The sequence below is a fragment of the Desmodus rotundus genome, chromosome 8 (assembly GCF_022682495.2).
Source record: "Desmodus rotundus isolate HL8 chromosome 8, HLdesRot8A.1, whole genome shotgun sequence".
In the NCBI taxonomy this organism is placed as follows: domain Eukaryota; kingdom Metazoa; phylum Chordata; class Mammalia; order Chiroptera; family Phyllostomidae; genus Desmodus; species Desmodus rotundus.
Genome location: NC_071394.1, coordinates 123,666,265 through 123,683,487, shown reverse-complemented (window position 1 = coordinate 123,683,487; position 17,223 = coordinate 123,666,265). Strand labels below are relative to the sequence as shown.

General features: G+C 41.2%; 1 protein-coding gene across 20 annotated transcripts in view; it reads left to right on the top strand.

The window, feature by feature from the left end:
* The first annotated feature begins 6,894 nt into the window (after window positions 1–6,894).
* The window catches only part of LRRFIP2 (LRR binding FLII interacting protein 2), a 98,143-nt gene continuing 87,814 nt past the window's right edge, over window positions 6,895–17,223 (top strand). For 18 of the 20 annotated variants that reach the window (XM_053930235.2, XM_053930233.2, XM_053930234.2 and 15 more), the window contains exon 1: window positions 6,895–7,173. The gene's annotated coding sequence lies outside the window, so the exon portion shown is untranslated. The remainder of the gene's footprint in view (window positions 7,174–17,223) is intronic. The other 2 variants (XM_053930237.2, XM_053930236.2) reach the window with 1 other exon arrangement.

Below are 17,223 nucleotides of genomic sequence, written 5' to 3'. Positions count from 1 at the left end.
ACTTACGCTGATTCATTGTCATTTGCTTCTGCAGTGGTTTCCCAGGCATCTTAGCTAGCAGCCACCCTGGCCCCAGGGTACTGAGGGCAAATAAATGTTTCAGGCAGCCTGACAATAGGAAAGAGTTGCAGGACAAGCAACTACCTGTAATACCTTGGTGGGAGTATCCTGGAAAGTGATGTGCTGAAATACTGACCCTTCCAGCTGGTGAAGTTCTGTACTCATGCACTTACTTTTTGTGACGTCCACTCATCAATGACAGGTGAATATTTTCCCTTAATGATTCAGGGGAAGGTGCAGTAATGTGTATGGAATTAGAAGAGATTCAAAGTGAGTGCCATGACATCAACTTCTTTTAAAAGCTTAAGGGAGGAGCAATGCCCAGGCCTTTGAGTCACTTGGTGTTGTGTGTATTGTTTTTTGACCATTAGTATCTGTTTCCTTATTTTGCTGACAGTACTCCATTTTTTATTTCTGGGCAATCACTCCTCTCCTACAGTCTATGTTCTTCTTTGGATGAACCAGAGGTGAAGCATGTGACTCATATTTGGCCAGTCACAGCACAGAATTTTCCCAGCTACAGTTATTAATAATTTCTTCAGGGATGGGCAGGTCAGCCACGTCGGTTCAATCAGTGAATTCAGGAACTACTAAGAAGGGTCTCTTTCTAGCTGGGCATAAAGCTAGAGTATAAAGCCAATACAGAGCAGGAGAGCTGAATCATTTTCCTTCTTCTTCTTCTTTTTTTTTTTTTTGATAAGAAGGTCTCTTTTATCTGACCTGAAATGGGCATGAGTGGCAAAAGATCAAAAATGCTAACTCTACCCTTATTTTCACAGGATAGCTAGAAGTGTCTAAATGAAAATTTTGTAAGAAAATTGATGCTTTATAACACAAGAGATAAAAAAACTCTACCTTACACTAGTTTATTGTATAAGCATTATAAAGTGTCTTCTAGGAATATGGCACTGTAAGATTTTTGTCTTCTAGGAATATGGCACTGTGAGGTTTTTTTTTCCGGAGAAGTGTATAATCTGCTTGGGAAGACCCAACATTAAGAATCTAAACTCTTTAGAATACAAGTGGATTGCAGACAGTAATGCCTGAACACTTCTGAAAGGCAATATAAAGTAACCGATAACTATCTACAAACAAGGCCAGCCTACAACAGAAGCATGAGGAAGAGGCTTTAGGCTAAACTCTGAATATTCCCATATGGTTTTCAAGGTATAGGGACTTGGATTTCTATTATTTATGTGAACTCATTATTTGTATTTCCTACCTGGATTATTTCTTTGGAATTACTGACTTTTATAGGAAATTGCCTCTTTGATATCTCCACTTAGAAGTCCAACAGGTATCTCAAGCTCACCTTGTCCAAAAAGTCTTTTCCTCCAAAGCTGCTTGACCCAGACTGCCTTTCAGCAGATGGAAATCCCATCCTTTCAGTTGCTCAGGTCTAAAATCTTACATGTTACCTTTCGTTTTTTGCACATCTAAAATCCATTCTTTAAGCAAATCGTACTGGCTCTATCTTCCAAAGTTATTCCGAATCTAATTACTTCCTATCTCCACTGCCACCTGAGTTATTGCAACAGCCTAACAGGTCTTCCTGATCTCACCCTTGCCCCCCCCACCCCCCAAGGTCTATTCACCATACAGCAGCTAAAACAGTCTCCTCAGTTTACTAGGAAATATTGCAAACCTACAGCAAAGTTGAAAGGATTCTAGTGATCCACCTGTATATCCACCTAGGTTCTACCATGAATGGAACAGTCCTTTAAAAAGTGACATGTGTAGCTCCTCTGCTCAGAAATCTCTGCTAGCTTACCTCATTCAAAGAGGAAGAGCCAATTTCTTACCGTGGTCTCCAAGGACCAGCACTACCTGGGCTCTGCTACCATTCTTCCCTCTTGTCCACTACTCTTCAGTCACACTGGCCTCCTTGTTGCTCAAATATGGAGCACATTCTATGTTAGGGCCTTTACACTTGCTGTCCCTTTGTTTGGGATGCTGTTCCTCCAGGTATTTGCATGACGTCCCCCTCTCTTTCTTTGGACCACCTCACTAGAAGTCTTCTCTGACACTGCCAAGTATTAGGTTGAACAACATAACTCTAAGGTCATCCGACCAGGTGACCCACGTACACCTAATGTCACACTGAGGTGAAAAAAAGGGATGTAGAAAGATCAATGAATTTCATAGGGTTCAAGCTAATAGCAACACCGCCTTATCCTTTTCTTCTTACCTGGGTTCTTTGTAGCGCTTATCATATTGTGTACCATCTGGGTATTATTGGTAAGATCCTCAAAAGTAGAGACTCTGTCTGTTTTGTCTCTGCACCCAGTGCATGCAATAGTACTTGGCCCACGGTGGGCAAACAGGGCATATTTAAATTCTTCACACTGAAGCCAAACTGATTTTTTGAAAACACAAATCTGATCATGTTGCTACCACTAAAAACGTTTTAATTAGTTTGCATGGCTTTCCAAACAGAGTATAGGCAGTGGGCCCTTACTTGTCCAGACTCATCCTCCATTACCTCCTTCATTTCTTTCCAGTCTCTGGGACTCCGCTGGTTCCATCGTGGGGTCTCCATGTTCTTCCTTGCTCTTCCCTTACTTCTACAGTTTTCTCTGTGGCAGTTTTAAACCTTGGCTCAAAGCACCTCTGGCTAGAAGCCATTTGACTCCTTTGATTGGGTTGAGTTCCACTTTAATGTCCCAATGCAGCACATGCCTAGTAATAACTATTAGGACTATAAAGCTACTTTGGTGTGGTAATTTGTCTGTTACTGGACAGTAAGTTTTACAAGAAGGAAACATAGCTTTCTTTTTTTCACTTGCCATTAGATCCCTAGCATCTGGCACGTGGTAAGAGCTTGATATTCATTTTGAAAACAGATCCTGTTGCCCTGGCTGGGTAGCTCAGTTGGTTAGAGCGTCATCCTGACCAACCAATGTTTTGAGTTCAATTGTGGTTAGGGGACATACAAGAAGCAACCAATGAAGGCGTAAATAAGTGGGGCATCAGATAAATGTTTCTGTCTCTCTCTCAATCAGTAAGTAAAAATTTAAAAACAGATCCTCTTGTCCCCCCGTGTTACTTAGTACCTAACTAAGTGCCAGGTACACAGTAGGTAAATAAGTTTGCTGAATGAGCCATAATAGGAAGGTTGTTTTATTATTCATTTACAATGGGTATGTAACTCAGAAACACCATCACCTGGTTGTCTGTGATTAGGCATTCATACATAATCGGTATCTACACAAAATCCCAATTTCTCCCCTCTCATTAACTTTTTCTCACCACTAAGACTGAAGAAAGTAAGTTCCACATCTTTCCTTTCCTTTGGTTACTCTCTGGTGGAGTAAAGGGTGAGCTCCTCTGGCCAGGAGATGTCATTTAGAGCCAGAACTAGGTAAAAATGAGATTTGGCTTCTGAACCAACAGACCATGGCATAGCCATTTAGATAGTTAGATGATAGATACCTTTTTTTCCAGTCATATGAGGGGCTTTTCATTCTTTTTCCTTTTACTTTAATAGCAATCTAAATCCATTCCAGTGGCCAGAGTCGGTATAAATCACCCACATACGCAGGTTGTATGCATTTATAGGGTTATTAGGGCAGGGTAACATGAAATAGCATAAGCAGAAACAAAGCAAACAATCTTACAAATGAATGATTTTTAAAAAAGATTTTATTTGCTTATTTTTAGAGACAGGGGAAGGGAGGGAGGAAGACAGGGAGAGAAACATCTATTGGTTGCCTCTCACACACCTCCAACTGGGGACCTGGCCCACAACCCAGGCACGTGCCCTGACTGGGCATCAAACAGGTGACCTTTTGGTTTGCAGGCCGCAGCTTAATCCACTGAGCCACACCAGCCAGGGACAAATGAATGATTTTTAAGCGTGTTGACCCACAGAAGTTTTTAGTAAGCTTGTAATTCCAGATGAGGCCCATGCAAGCTTATTGACTTTGTCATTTGCTATCTAGGAAAGGGAGAAGAGCCAAATCAAATGCAATAGAAATGAATTGTAGCAAAATGGTAATTTTTTGATATGGGACCAAAATAAACTAAAAACCTAAAGAAGATAGCCAGATATCAATTTCCTGTTTTAATAATGTAATTATAGATATGTAAGAGGCTACCAATGAGGGAAATCTCTCTACTATTTTTGCAACTTCTTGTGAATCTATAATTATTTCCAAATCAAAAGTAAAAGAAAAAAAAGACAGCAAGAAAAAATAGTAAATCTAGATAAGACGACATTTTTAGAAAGAGAATATTTGTTATATTTAAAAGAAATATACACAGTTGCTATGTTTGCATAGTTTTGTAAGGAGTTAACCAAAACTTAAAAAATGCTTCCAACACACACACTCACACACACACACACGCGTGCGCACGCACTTTACAAATAAAAATATGAGGCTCTGAAAAATGGCAATGATTTTTCATGTTTGAACCAATGTTTGCCAGAGATGTGTACAGTGAACATAGGACACCTTGCAAAGGACAGCTTAATTCTGTAAGAACCACAAAAACGAGTGTTTGCTCTTGAGAAAGGAAAATTTTTGTTTCTACACATCATCAAAGAAAAATGTGAAGGATCTGATAATGAAAGGCACAAAAATGTACAAATCCTACTACCTCATTCCTCAAAACTGTATAAACACTTGCAAAATTTTCCTTCATTTGTTAATTTTTCCCTAAAGCAGCTAGCCCACACAGACCCGAGGGCATTACATGTCAGAATATTCCATCGAGATACGGGAACACATAGTTTTGGAGGAAAGGTCACTACATGTGCAGGGAAAGTCTGGTTATGAAATAATGCAGAGTGATGCACTTCGTCAGACCCCCCTGCAATGACAAACTGTGGCATCATCCTTTGTGACATTCCTGGGAGTGTCCAAAAGACACAGGAAAGTATGAACTCTTAAAACAAGTGGAGCAGTTTTGATGGTGCCAAACAGACGGCAAGTACCCTATAAAGGAAGAAGTAAAACACAGAGAAGTTCCAATATGAACTCATTCACACTCAACGTAAAAGCATGTTTCTGCAATAAAATTTTAAAAGCAACACAGAAATCTGCTTGGCTGGATGCTTTACTTATATTGCCCTCTTAAATAAATATTAAATTACAGCCACATGGTGTGAAGGGAATTAGGGCCAGAAAGATCTGAGTTCAGATTTCAGCTCTCCTAGTTTTGTTAACCTTAGTCAAGTCACAGTCTCTCTTCATCTCAGTGTCTTAGGTGCTAAAATGGGTATAGTGATCCCTGTATCTCAGGGCTGGCCCTAGTACTGAAAGGGATAATATATTTAAGGGCTATTAAAAGCCTGTGAAAATCACAGGTAGTCCATAAGTGTGAGCTCCCTCCCAATTTTCCCAGAAGACACAACAAAATATTTCTCTATTTGCTGGGTTTGAGCCAAAACAAGTGGTTAAAGAGTAAAATTAAAAAAAAAAAAGGCAAGAGAATCTTATCCTAATATTATCCAAACAATCTTTCCATTAATTATGCAGTTATATAAACTAATATTTAATGAACATCATTGAGATTATTCGTATTATTATTACCTAAATAGGTACTTTCTCTTGCAAGTTGGTATTTACTTTTGTCTTTAACTGATTTAGCAAAATATGTCATTACTTCTTTATTCAGATCATAAAGTAGTATGCTTTTTTTGTGATTATAGTCCTCTTGGCCCCAGGTAAAAGTAAATTTTACTCATGGGTCTGAGAAATATAGTGACATGGAAAGAGAAACAGTGGGAGGTTAAAAAGTTATCTTTCAAGGCTGATGGTATAATGCAATAAAGCATCTGTTTAAGTCTCACTGTCTGGAGACCAAAGTTCCCTAATTCACACCTTGAACCTCTCTTAACAATGCGCAGTCGCAGCCCCCATAAACTCTAAAGGGCGGGCGAGAAAGCCTCCTGAAATTACAGAAGCCCAGAAACAGCCCTTAAAAGGCTTTAGCGACTGGTTTTTAACATGGAATCTGTGGGCTTATCCAGGTGGTTCTGGAACCTACAGTCCCGGTATGTAAAGTTGTGTCTAAGTGTATTTCGTGCCTTTTTCTCAGGAGGCTGCCCAACTGTCACTTCCCTCCAGTGGTCTTTCTAGCCACCTGATTCTGCCAAAGGAAATAATCTCACTCATTCATCACTGTTATTTCCTGCAGAGCCTTACACAATCTGTCATTACCCTGTTTGTTTGCTTAAATCCGTCTACCACACAAAGATCAGCAGCCTCGTCTTTCTCCAGTGCCTTGGGCCTCGTGGGTCTCGAGCGAGACTTTTGGGATGAATGGCAGGTCTGTGTCTATCAGAGAGCAGTGAACTCTATATCCACCCCGCCCTCCCCCATTCTTCTTAGGTAATAATTTTTAAAATCATTCGTTTTCATTTTTGAAAATAAAGCTTTTGGCATTTCAATCACAACCACTCACCCTAGCACACTTGTTTCCTACAGGAGGAACTGCCACCCCGGCCCACTTAACCAAGGCCACTAGGCCAGACAGTTTAGAGGCGACCAGGGCAGGTGCAGCCCTCGCACAGGCACACGCATCGACTCACATACCCGGCCCTCGTCCTGGGGGCAGAGGGGGTGGGCAGGAACCGTGCACTCGGAGGAGTCGGAGGAGCCACCTCAAGGCTGCCCGGAGGCTCCACCGGTGGCCGCGCCCTGCCACCCACCCTCCCGCGCGACCCCCAGCTCGCGGCGGCGGAGCGTCGCCTGCTCCGCGGCGCGCAGCTCTCCCACGGCAAGCCGGGCGCACTTCGCCGGGCCTGGATCAAACCCACCCAGCGGCGCGCGCTGCCGCGACCACAACTACTTCCGGGTGAGCGGGTCGCCGACCCTGTGGCCCCGCCCCTCCGCCTGCGGTTCGGGCCGCGGCTCCTCCCGGGGGCCGGTTCCCGCTGTCTGAGCCGCGGCGTCAAGAAGACACCGGCGTGACTGGCTGGCTGGCCACCGGCACCTGGAGCTGCCGCGTCCAGCCCGGCCCGCCCGGCCGGGGACCTGGGACTACGTTCGCCCTCCGCGCCACTCGCCGTTTGCTCCCCGCTCTTCGTCCGGGCGGGCTCCGGGCGGGCGAGCCGCGCTCCGGCCCTTCCCGGGCGGCGCCGCAGCCACAGCCCGCGCCCAGAGACAGGTAAGCGCTGCTCTTCCTGCTGCTTGGGGAAGGGCAAGGACGCGGGCCCTGTTCCCGGCCTCAGCAGCCCGGGGTCCGCGCCGCCGCTGACCCCTGCTGGGGGCCGGGCTTTCGTGGAGCTGGCGGGGTCCCCCAGCCGGCCCCGGGGTCGGGGTCGCTCCCTGCTTTCCGCCAGTCCCCGGCCTCACGCCCGATTTCTACCGCACACCCTCGGTCCGCGTGACGGGAAGGTGTTACTCCCGTAGTAGGAGAAATTAAATCGGGCTGCTGTCCCTCCGCTTCGGGGGCTCGTGGCGCCGTCCCCTCCTTCCCAGACGTCGCTAGCTCTCTCTCGGTTCTGTCCCCAGGCAGTCACCCCAGGGAACGGCGTCGGGCCAGTGGAGGGCGTAGCATTTTTTGGCATTTTTTCCCCCCTGCCTCCTTGACCCGCACTGAAGCGCGGGCATAACAGGCGCTTACTAGGAGTGTCATGCTTCACGCTGGACTGATAAGGGGTGTTATTCACACCCAGATTGTTAAATTCTGTAGTCCAGTCAGGCCTGCTTCTCTCGCCTGTGGGTATCCAGTAGGAAGCCGGGGGACCTAAGGAAACCCACCTCTTTTTCTTTCTTACGGGCGGGGATGGGGAAGGTTCAGGTGTTTGCTCTACTTTTTTCCCCGTGGGAGATACAAATATCAGGCAGCTGAGATGTGGCTAGGGAAATATTTTATCCTACACTTCAAGCAGTTTGTAGCTCATTTTCGTTGCGTTTCCATTTAATGACTCAGCATTTCTGCTGTAAACAGAAAAACTGTATAGAGTAGGTTAAATGGCTAAAAGATATATATGAGGATAACAGTGGCCATTATTTTGTGGCCATTATTTTATCGCCATGGGAAGAGAATGTGGATGCAGTGATGACATCAGCGATGGAGAGCGGGGGAATGGATGTATGCGTTCTTAATGTTTAAAATAACCTTGTTTTCAAGATAACATTTTATTTTGGGGATAAATCTGTTTTTGGAGAATGCAAAGTGTAGCAGATAAGAGTTAGTTGGCAGGGACTTGAGGTTTGCTGGGTTTGAAAGCCTTGCAGAATTAACCCTGTTTTACTAACATCATGTTCTGTTTAACAAATACAGAGATGATGATGACCTAGTATTTAACTGATGTAGAATAAAAATGTTGGAAAGTGTGATTCACTTAGGAAGTTAGGTCACTACCCGGTGAATCATTGATACGGATCTTAAAATTGGAGTAGAGGAAAGCTAGAAGTCTGTTACTGCCTGTTTTATTAGATGCCTTCGCTCATTTTATAGGGAGGGCTGTGTTTCACTTTGTTGGGTTTGTGGCTGGATATTTACTGTCGTAAAGTATGGTAAGGAAATAAAAAGGACTTTTGCAGAATGTTGGGATGTTAGTTCCTGAGTGGTTTGTTGTGATTTTCACCCATATTTTTACCCATAAATGAAGGGCTCTAGAAACAAAATACATGTCGGAGAAGAGGAGAGGTCACTGAAAGAATCTGCAGTTTACACAATAGTCTTCGGAGTGAAAGGTCTCACTCATTTTGCAGACGTATCCTTAACAGTGATGTGGAACGAGACTCTCTAAACCGCGTTCTTATTTAAGGTCTGGTACAGAAGAAAGTGTGTACTGAAGTTGTGATTTATTATTGTAATGGATTCATTTTAGACTAGAAATAACTTTTTTATGCTGAAATGTAATGTGATATTTGGCTTTTAAAATGTTGCTCAGTGAAACAACTGAATCACAAAGTTGTTGATACTCAGCCTTGTTTTCTGGAATTCAGCTTATTTTACTTTGATTTTCCTTTAGTTAGTTATCAGTGATAAAGTAGTGGTAAGTTTACCCTGCTGGTCTTGCTTATCAAATTCATTTAATTCTTTGACTAAATTTTGGCATCCTGTTTCCTAGGTTATCCATTCTTATATTCAGAGTGTTCCCTAATGCTTCTTTTGATTTTTGTACAACCAGTAGTGACATAAGAGTTCCCCATGAACAGAGAATCCCTTTTGGAAAATCCCTAGTGGAAACCACCACCTCCAATCACTGACAATCTTGCAAGAGCAGCCTTCTTAGGCCAGGCTTTAAGCATCTCTGTAATGAAAGAAAAAAGTGATAGGGAGAACAGATTTGACAAAGTAGATTTTTCCTCTCACAACAAAACCAAAAACAGATCTTTGCTAGAAATGAGAGGGAGGGAGCAGTTTCTTGCAAAAGCTCTTTGTGAGTTGTTTACCCTGCTTTTAGTGTAAAAAGGAACAGAATTGATGATGGGTAGAAAAACTCTCCCTGCAATGTGCTGGGAATGTTGATGAGGCTCACTTGAGAGGAAATAAAATTCTGTGTCCTCATCGTGAGATCATTGCACCTACAAAATAGAGACCCTTTCCTAGCCCTTTCCTTCTGGGTATAAGTAGTTGCTTTCTCTTGGGAGAATCTGAATGGAGAGATGGTCTTTTAACCAGGAAAACATACTACCTCGTCCAGTTTGCAAATAATGTGTAGACTTCATGACCATTGTTCAGAACTCTAAAACTTCAGAAGAAAGAAATTGAGCAAATTTACCCTGTGAGTAAAACAACTGTCCTTTCTCTCCATTTTCCCTTTAAGATTATAGGACACATGTGGACATGATTTTGTGTGTGTGTGTGTGTTGCCCATTGCACTTTTAAAACTTTTTGGCCTGCAGTAAATTGGGCCAGACTTAAAAGGAATCAAACAATAGGCCAAAAACTGGGTTTGTCATATGCTATACTTTCCTCATTTGTTCTGTTATTTCTTTATTTTGGTGGGGTGGGGGGTGGAGAGAATTCTGTGTCTTGAAGAAACTCTGAGGTTGGTTGCATGTGTCTGCTTTGTTTTTGTCTGGTGGTCGGGACAGCAGTCGGTCAGAGTCGAAATGGTTAAGAAGAGGGAGGAAATGGCATAGTGGAAGGAGAATGCTCACTTTATGGGCTTAGTGGACTTTTGCATGACGTTTTAAAATTGGTAAAACATTTAAAAAGAAAATGTTATATGGTAAAAAGGAAGTCTCCTTTCTGCAATAAACTTCTAGCATTCTCTCACTCCCCCACCTCTAATCCACTCAACTACTGTTAATGGTTTCCTGCTTCTCCTTCTCCAAATTTTCTATTATATATGTAATCACCTATGTTTAGGAGGAATGTCCCATATCTTTTATTCTTACCCCTGATGATGTCTTAGAGATCTTTCTATATTAGCACATATGTCCATCTGATTTTTTTAAACTTTTTTATTGAATTTATTGGTGTGACATTGGTTAATAAAATTATGTAGGTTTTAGGTGTACAATTCTATAATACATCATTTGTATATTGTGTGTACCACCCCACATCAAGTCTCCTTCCGTCACCATTTATCCCCCCATCCCCTCTTCTTCCTCCCCACCCCCCTTTCCCATCTGATTTTTTAAAAAAGACTTGATGTCTTGCCTCGTGTAGATGAACCATGATTTATTCATTTTCCATATTTATTTTACCATTCCCTATTCCTAGGCATTTAGGTTGTTTTCACTTTTCTGCAAACATTGGTGTAATGAACAACCCATTTATTAGTCTTTGCACTGTCCATAAGTGTGTGTATGGAGTGTATTTCTGAAAGTGTGATTGCAGGATTGGGACTTTGTGAAATCTAAAAATGTGTTTGAGTCCTATATTGACTTTATTTTATAATAGAAGTTAACTTCTTTATTAACCTTGAAGGAGAAAGGAGCTCTTAATTACTTGTATTCTTTATCTTCTACTCCATTAAAAAAATACTGCAACTGTATTTTATAAAGCAATTTTAAAAACATTGTAGAATGACAGGTACTTAATTTTATTTGTCCTGGTAAGGGTAAAATTGCTGTGGCTTAAAGACTGGTGCTGTTATAGATAAATCACTATTTATATTTGGTAATAGTGAAATGTATACTGTTTGTAGTAGATTGATTGCTTTAGGACTTTATGACCAATATCAATGAAAAACATTGTATATAGTTTAAGTATTTTTATTTATTTATTGTTTTACATTGTATATAGTTTAGCTTTTTGTCCTGCTGAAGTCTGCTACTATATTATTAGCCACCAGGGAAGGAAATAGCCCACCTCTCTTTCCTTTATCTTGCTCATCCTGGTCTATTGATAATGAAATAAACCTCTGTAGAGTTTGAGATCCAAAAATCCTGTGGCAAACCAGAGTGCTATTAATGGGTTAATTTCCCAAGGCAGGAGGTAGGAACCAATTCAGTTGTTATTCGGCATTGTTGTGAGCAGGATAAAGGTGGTTTAAAATTTGTCCTTTCTGTGTTGTATAGCTCACTCACTGACCAGGAAGAGGTTCAGGAATCTTTGCCCTTTTAACGTGAGAGAGACTAGAGGCAAAAAAATGCTGAGGGGCTAACGTGTTATGATGAAGTTGGAACTTGTGAGTGGCAGTTTCCCTGGCTGGTGCCCAGGGTCTATTTCGAGGCCTTGTCAAAGCTTGCCTGATAGAACCTACCACACTGGTGTAATCTGTCCAGGCCCTGCTGCGCGTCAGGAAGGCCTGCGGTTTAGAAGTGGCAGCCACAGAAGAGGAGCCTATAAAGACATTTGCCTTCAGAAGATTAAGGCTACATTTTGGAGTGAAAATCTGCTCAGTATGCATATCCTAGGATCCAGTGTTTTGTCTTCCTTTTTAAAGGAAAGAGCATGATTAAGGGAAACTAATGAGGAAAGTGTTTTAGAGAAATGTGTACAAGCAGGAGCTCAGGATTGTGTCAATGTAGATATTATGTTCTGGTTCTGAGCATGTTTGCCAAGAATCAGTTACATGTTGTACAGCAGGGCAAAAACATTACTATTACTGGGGTAGGGAGGCCATGCCCCTAGTTGAAATAGTCAAATTCAGAGACTTTCACTTGTCATTGGGATCAGAAGGACACTGGGACCGTTGAACTGTTTGGCAGGATTATTTTGAGTTCACACAGAGAAATTAGCTTCTTCCCCAATTCCCATTCTCTTCTTCCCATAGAACTGTTACAGTATTGTGTGCAGTATCATGAAGTTACCTCTTCAAACTCTTGGTTATTAATGGATGCTATCTCCCAGCATAGCTGCCTGTACCCTGTGCTTTCTCATAAAAACCTTAGAGTTTTGTATACTCAGTGAATGAAACATTTGAGTTTAAAGTTCTTTAACTAATCTTACCCACTTCTTAGACTAGAAAGCTGTAAAAGAGCTTAGTGCTCCACCCTTTGGAGCAAGGTTCAGGTCACCATATTTAACTGTAGCCTGTATTGCGGTCTAGGTTGTTTGCAGAATTTGGCATACAGACTTAATTTACAGATGCAAAGGCTGCATCCTTTCTTTTGCTTTAAATTAGGTTGTGACTCCAGGAAATTCAGTTTTTCCTTGCCCTTAGAAGTTTGAATTGCTAGCATTTGATAATGATGATGTATTTAGTATTCAATGGGAGGAGGAAAACAATAAACTGGAATGTTTTTTCTTTTCTTCTCTATTCCTGTTATCTCTGGTTTATTCCTGTTGTCTCTCTTCCCTGTGTTAGCCTATTACTCCCCCTCCTCCTCCAAAAAAGAAGAAAAAAGTGAGGTTAGAACAAAGCACAGGTGAAAGTGGAAAAGATTGGCTGGGAAAGCCTTCGTAAAAGTGCATATGAGGGTGTTCTTATTTTTTCAGAAGTGGGATATTAAAAGCTTTTAAAAAGAATTCTAGTTCATCTTTTCCATTATTTTCACTTGGAGCCCTGCATATCTTAGTTTTCCTTCATTATGAACACCAACATTTTAACTAGTTTTGATGTAACATATCTCTACTGCTTTAGGAAATTAATTTAAGTTACTTGTTGTGATCGCTTTGTTATTCTTTCAACATCCCCCACTTTCCTAAGTAGAAACATTTTAACAGCTAGGTGCAATCTTTTGGCTCTCTGTTTTCTAAGTTCAAGAGAGTACAGTATATTGTATGCAGAGGGTCAGGATGTTTAAATATTTATTCTTCTGTTGAATGGTTTGAATCGTTTATAACAAACAGTACAGCCAGTAAGCGTACATGTTGCCACAATTTTTAAAAAAGTATTTCGGTTAAGTGACCCAAGGATTACAGGCCTGAAGATAGAAAGACTCAGTTTTAGAGGCACTGTTTCTTCCCTTGTCATGGATGTCACTGTGTCTAAGTGGGCAGTCAGGGCAATGAGGTGGTCACCGTCCGCCTGTCCTACCCCACTCACCCTTTGCTACCCTGCAAAGGTTTTTAATGTGATAAAATAGTCCCATTTGTTTATTTTTTTCCTTTGCTTCCCTCTCCTGGGGAGATACATCTGATAAAAAATTGCTACGAGCATTGTCGGAGATTGTGCTGTCTATGTTTTCTTCTAGGATTTTTACGGTCTTGGGTCTAACATTGAAGTCTTTGATCCATTTTGAATTCATTCTTGTGTATGATGTAAGAAGATGGTTTGGTTTCATTTTTCTGCACTCACCTGTGCAGTTTTCCCAACACCATTTATTGAATAAACTATCTTTAGCCCATTGTATGTGCTTGCTTCCTCTGTTGAGTATTAATTGACTATAAAGGTGTGGGTTGGGAATTTGGAAAAAAAATAAATTGTGGTAAAATAGGTATGACAAAGTTTACCACTGAACCATTTTTAAGTGTACAATTTAGTGGCAGTAGGTATATTCACACTGGTGTATAAGCATTACCACCATCTATCTCGAGAACTTTCCCATCATCCCAAACTGAAACTCTTTACCCATCAACGATAACTCCTCATTCCCACTGCCCTTGGTAACCACTGTTTTGCTTCTGTCTCTATGAGTTTGACTGTTCTAGGTACCTCATATAAGTGGACTCATATAATTCCATGTAGCACAGTGTCCTCAGGCTTCATCCATGTGGTAGCATGTGTGAGAATTTCACTCCTCTTAAGGCTGAATTAATATTCCATTATATTTTGTATGTTGTATATACCACATTTTGTTTATCCATATGTGTCGATGGACACTTGATTTGTTTTCAGCCGGTGTCTGTTCTGAATAATGCTGCTATGAACACGAGTGTATAGATATCTATTTAAGTTGCCCCTTCCCTCCCTGCCCCTCCTCTCCCCTCCCGTAAGTGGAATTGTTGGATCACATAGCAATTCTGTGTTTAATTTTTTGAGTAATTTCCATATCATTTTCCACAAACAGCTATACCACTCCACAGTCGTACCAGCAGTGTATTAATACAAGGGTTCCAGTTTCTTTACATCTTTGACTCACATATTTTCTGTTTTTTTTTTTTTAATACCCACTCTTATCAGTGTGAAATGGTCTCTCTTGTGGCTTTGATTTGCCTTTCCCTAATGATTAGAGATGTTGAGCGTCTTTTCATAATACTTATTGGCTGTTTGTATATCATCTTTGGAGAAATACCTATTCAGTTCATTTGCTCGTCGTTGAGTTTTAGGGGTTCTCTGTATATTCTGGATATCAATCCTTGTCAAATACGTGATTTGCAAATATTTTCTTCCATTCTGGGGTTGCTTTTTTACTGTTGATAGTGTCCTTTGATGCACAAAAGTTTTAAGTTTCGATGAAATTCAATTTATCTACCTTTTCTTTTGTTGCCTGTACTTTTGGTGTCATATCCAAGAAATCATCGCCAGATCTGATGTCATAAAGCTTTTCATGTATATTTTTTCTTAGAGTTTTCATTGTTTTAGCTTACATTTATTTCTTTGATTCACTATAAATTAATTTTTGTAGGTGGTATAACTTTATATTCTTTTGTATGTGGATATCCAGTTTTCCCAGCAGTATTTGTTGAAAAGATCGTCCATTCCCCATTGACTGGTCTTAACACCCTTGTTGAAAATCATGTGAACATATGCCAGGGTTTATTTCTGGGCTCCCTATTATATTCCTTATTCCTTTATGCCAGTTACGCTTTCTAGTAAGTTTTGAAATCAGGAAGTGTAGTACCTCCAATTTTGTTGTTTTTTAAAGATTGTTTTGTCTTTTTGTAGTCACTTTGTGATTTCACATAAATTTTAATTTTAGGATGGGTTTTTCTACTTATGCAAAAATGTTATTGGGGGCCTTGGCTGGGTTGCTCAGTTGGTTAGAGCATCGTCCTGATACAGCAGGGTTGCAGGTCCTGTCCCTGGTCAAGGCACATAGAATAATCAACCAATGAATGCATCCATAAGTGGAACAGCAAATCAGTGACTCCCCCCCCCCCCCCCCCCGCCGCCGCCTCCTTCTTCTCTCTGTCCTCCATCATCCTGCTGGAGATCAATTCATGTTGCTCCTCTTCTCTGTTGGGTTTATTTCCTGTTTGCTAAGTTTCCTCTCTTTTGATTTCCTTTTTTATTTGATGAAGTATATCTTCTAGTAGCTGATTGACAAATTTCAATCAAAGGGTGTAAAAGAAGTGAGCTTTTGAGGGCATGCATGTCTGAAAATGTCTTTAATATCAAGTGTGAGAATGGCCACCCAGCCAAGGTGACCGACATAAATTTTTATGGTCCTACTTTGTTTATTGGAAACCACAAAACATTGTGGGACGAAATTAAGAAAAGGTGTTTTTTAATTGCAGTTCCCAGTTCCTCTGCCTCTTGTTCACTTAGTTGTCTACCATTCTCAACCAGTCAGTCATTTATTTTTGGCCAATCCTTATTATAAACATTTTCAAACATACAGAAAAGTTAAAAGAGTTCTACTGTGAATATGCATATGCCCACTATCTGGATTCTACTATTACTATGTTTTATTATACTTTATCACCTAGCTATCCCCTGTATTCATTCCTCTATTATTTCATTTTTGGGGATGCATTTGAAAAAAAGCCGCAGGTAACAGTACACTTCAACCCTCAATGTTTCAGTATGTGCATCATTAACCCAAGTTCAGTATTTGTGTAGAGGTCTTTTTCTTTTGAAGTAAAAATTATGTAGAAAGGTATGCATAGATGTTAAGTATACCATTTAATGACCACCCTCCTCTGTTTTCTTCTAAGTCAAGTGACAAATACCCATTATAAAGCCATCCTCCTAAACTTGTGTATTCATTTAGACTTTCAGAACTATACTCTGAATACCACAATGTACCTTAAATGTTTTTTATTTTTATTTTATTATGTAAATATGCTGCATAGTATAATGATTATAGTATAGGCATTTTTATTTTTTAAAGGCATTTTTTTTCCAGATTGTTCCACACTTCAGCAAAACTTTGTAGCATGGCAAATGATATCATATGATGCATGCTGGAGGAAATAACTTGAGGATATTTTTGTTTAGTTAAAAGTATGAAATTGTAAAGAAAGGCAAGGATTGCCCTTCTGTCAACTTCATAAGCTGAATATGTAAAAGAGGCAGTGAATTCAAGACACTTGAAACATTTATGGAGTGCTTTATAGGTTTATTAAGTGGTGGCGTTTGTGGTAACCCCTTGGAGCCCCGCGTGAACCATGTGGAATCGCTGGGACAGTTCTGGTCTGGAGATGAAGCGGCCAGGGCGCAGGCAGTGGGCAGGCCGATGGGCTCGGATCCTCTCCCTGGAAATCCCGTCCGGTGGGAACAACTGTAGTCGCACGGAGTCTTCAGTGCAGGTGCCGTTCCAGATACCGCGGACTGCTTGTGAGTAACTCGTGTGTCATTGAGCAGACCAGTGTTATCTGGAACGACGCCTCTGATGCAGACACTTACATGCCAATGTTTCGAGTTCCCCACGATGAAATGCGTGATATAAGGGAACTGCGAGTGGCAGTAGGCGACACTGCTTGGTCCCGACACTACTCGGTGTGCTGCATTTGGAATGTGACATGCTGGCGTTAACACACACTCCGTTCTCACACGAGGGAACGGCCTCACAATTGAAGTCCCACTTCGTGTGGCGGAACGCCTGCTGTTCAGAAGTGTGTCACATGAATGAGAAGTCCACTGGGGAAGAGAGACCTATGTTGACGTATCTGTCTGTTTTGGAAGGTTTATACTCCACAACATTCTGTAGGTACTACTTCTCTCCTTCCCCTTAGACCAGTACTTAATGACAAAGC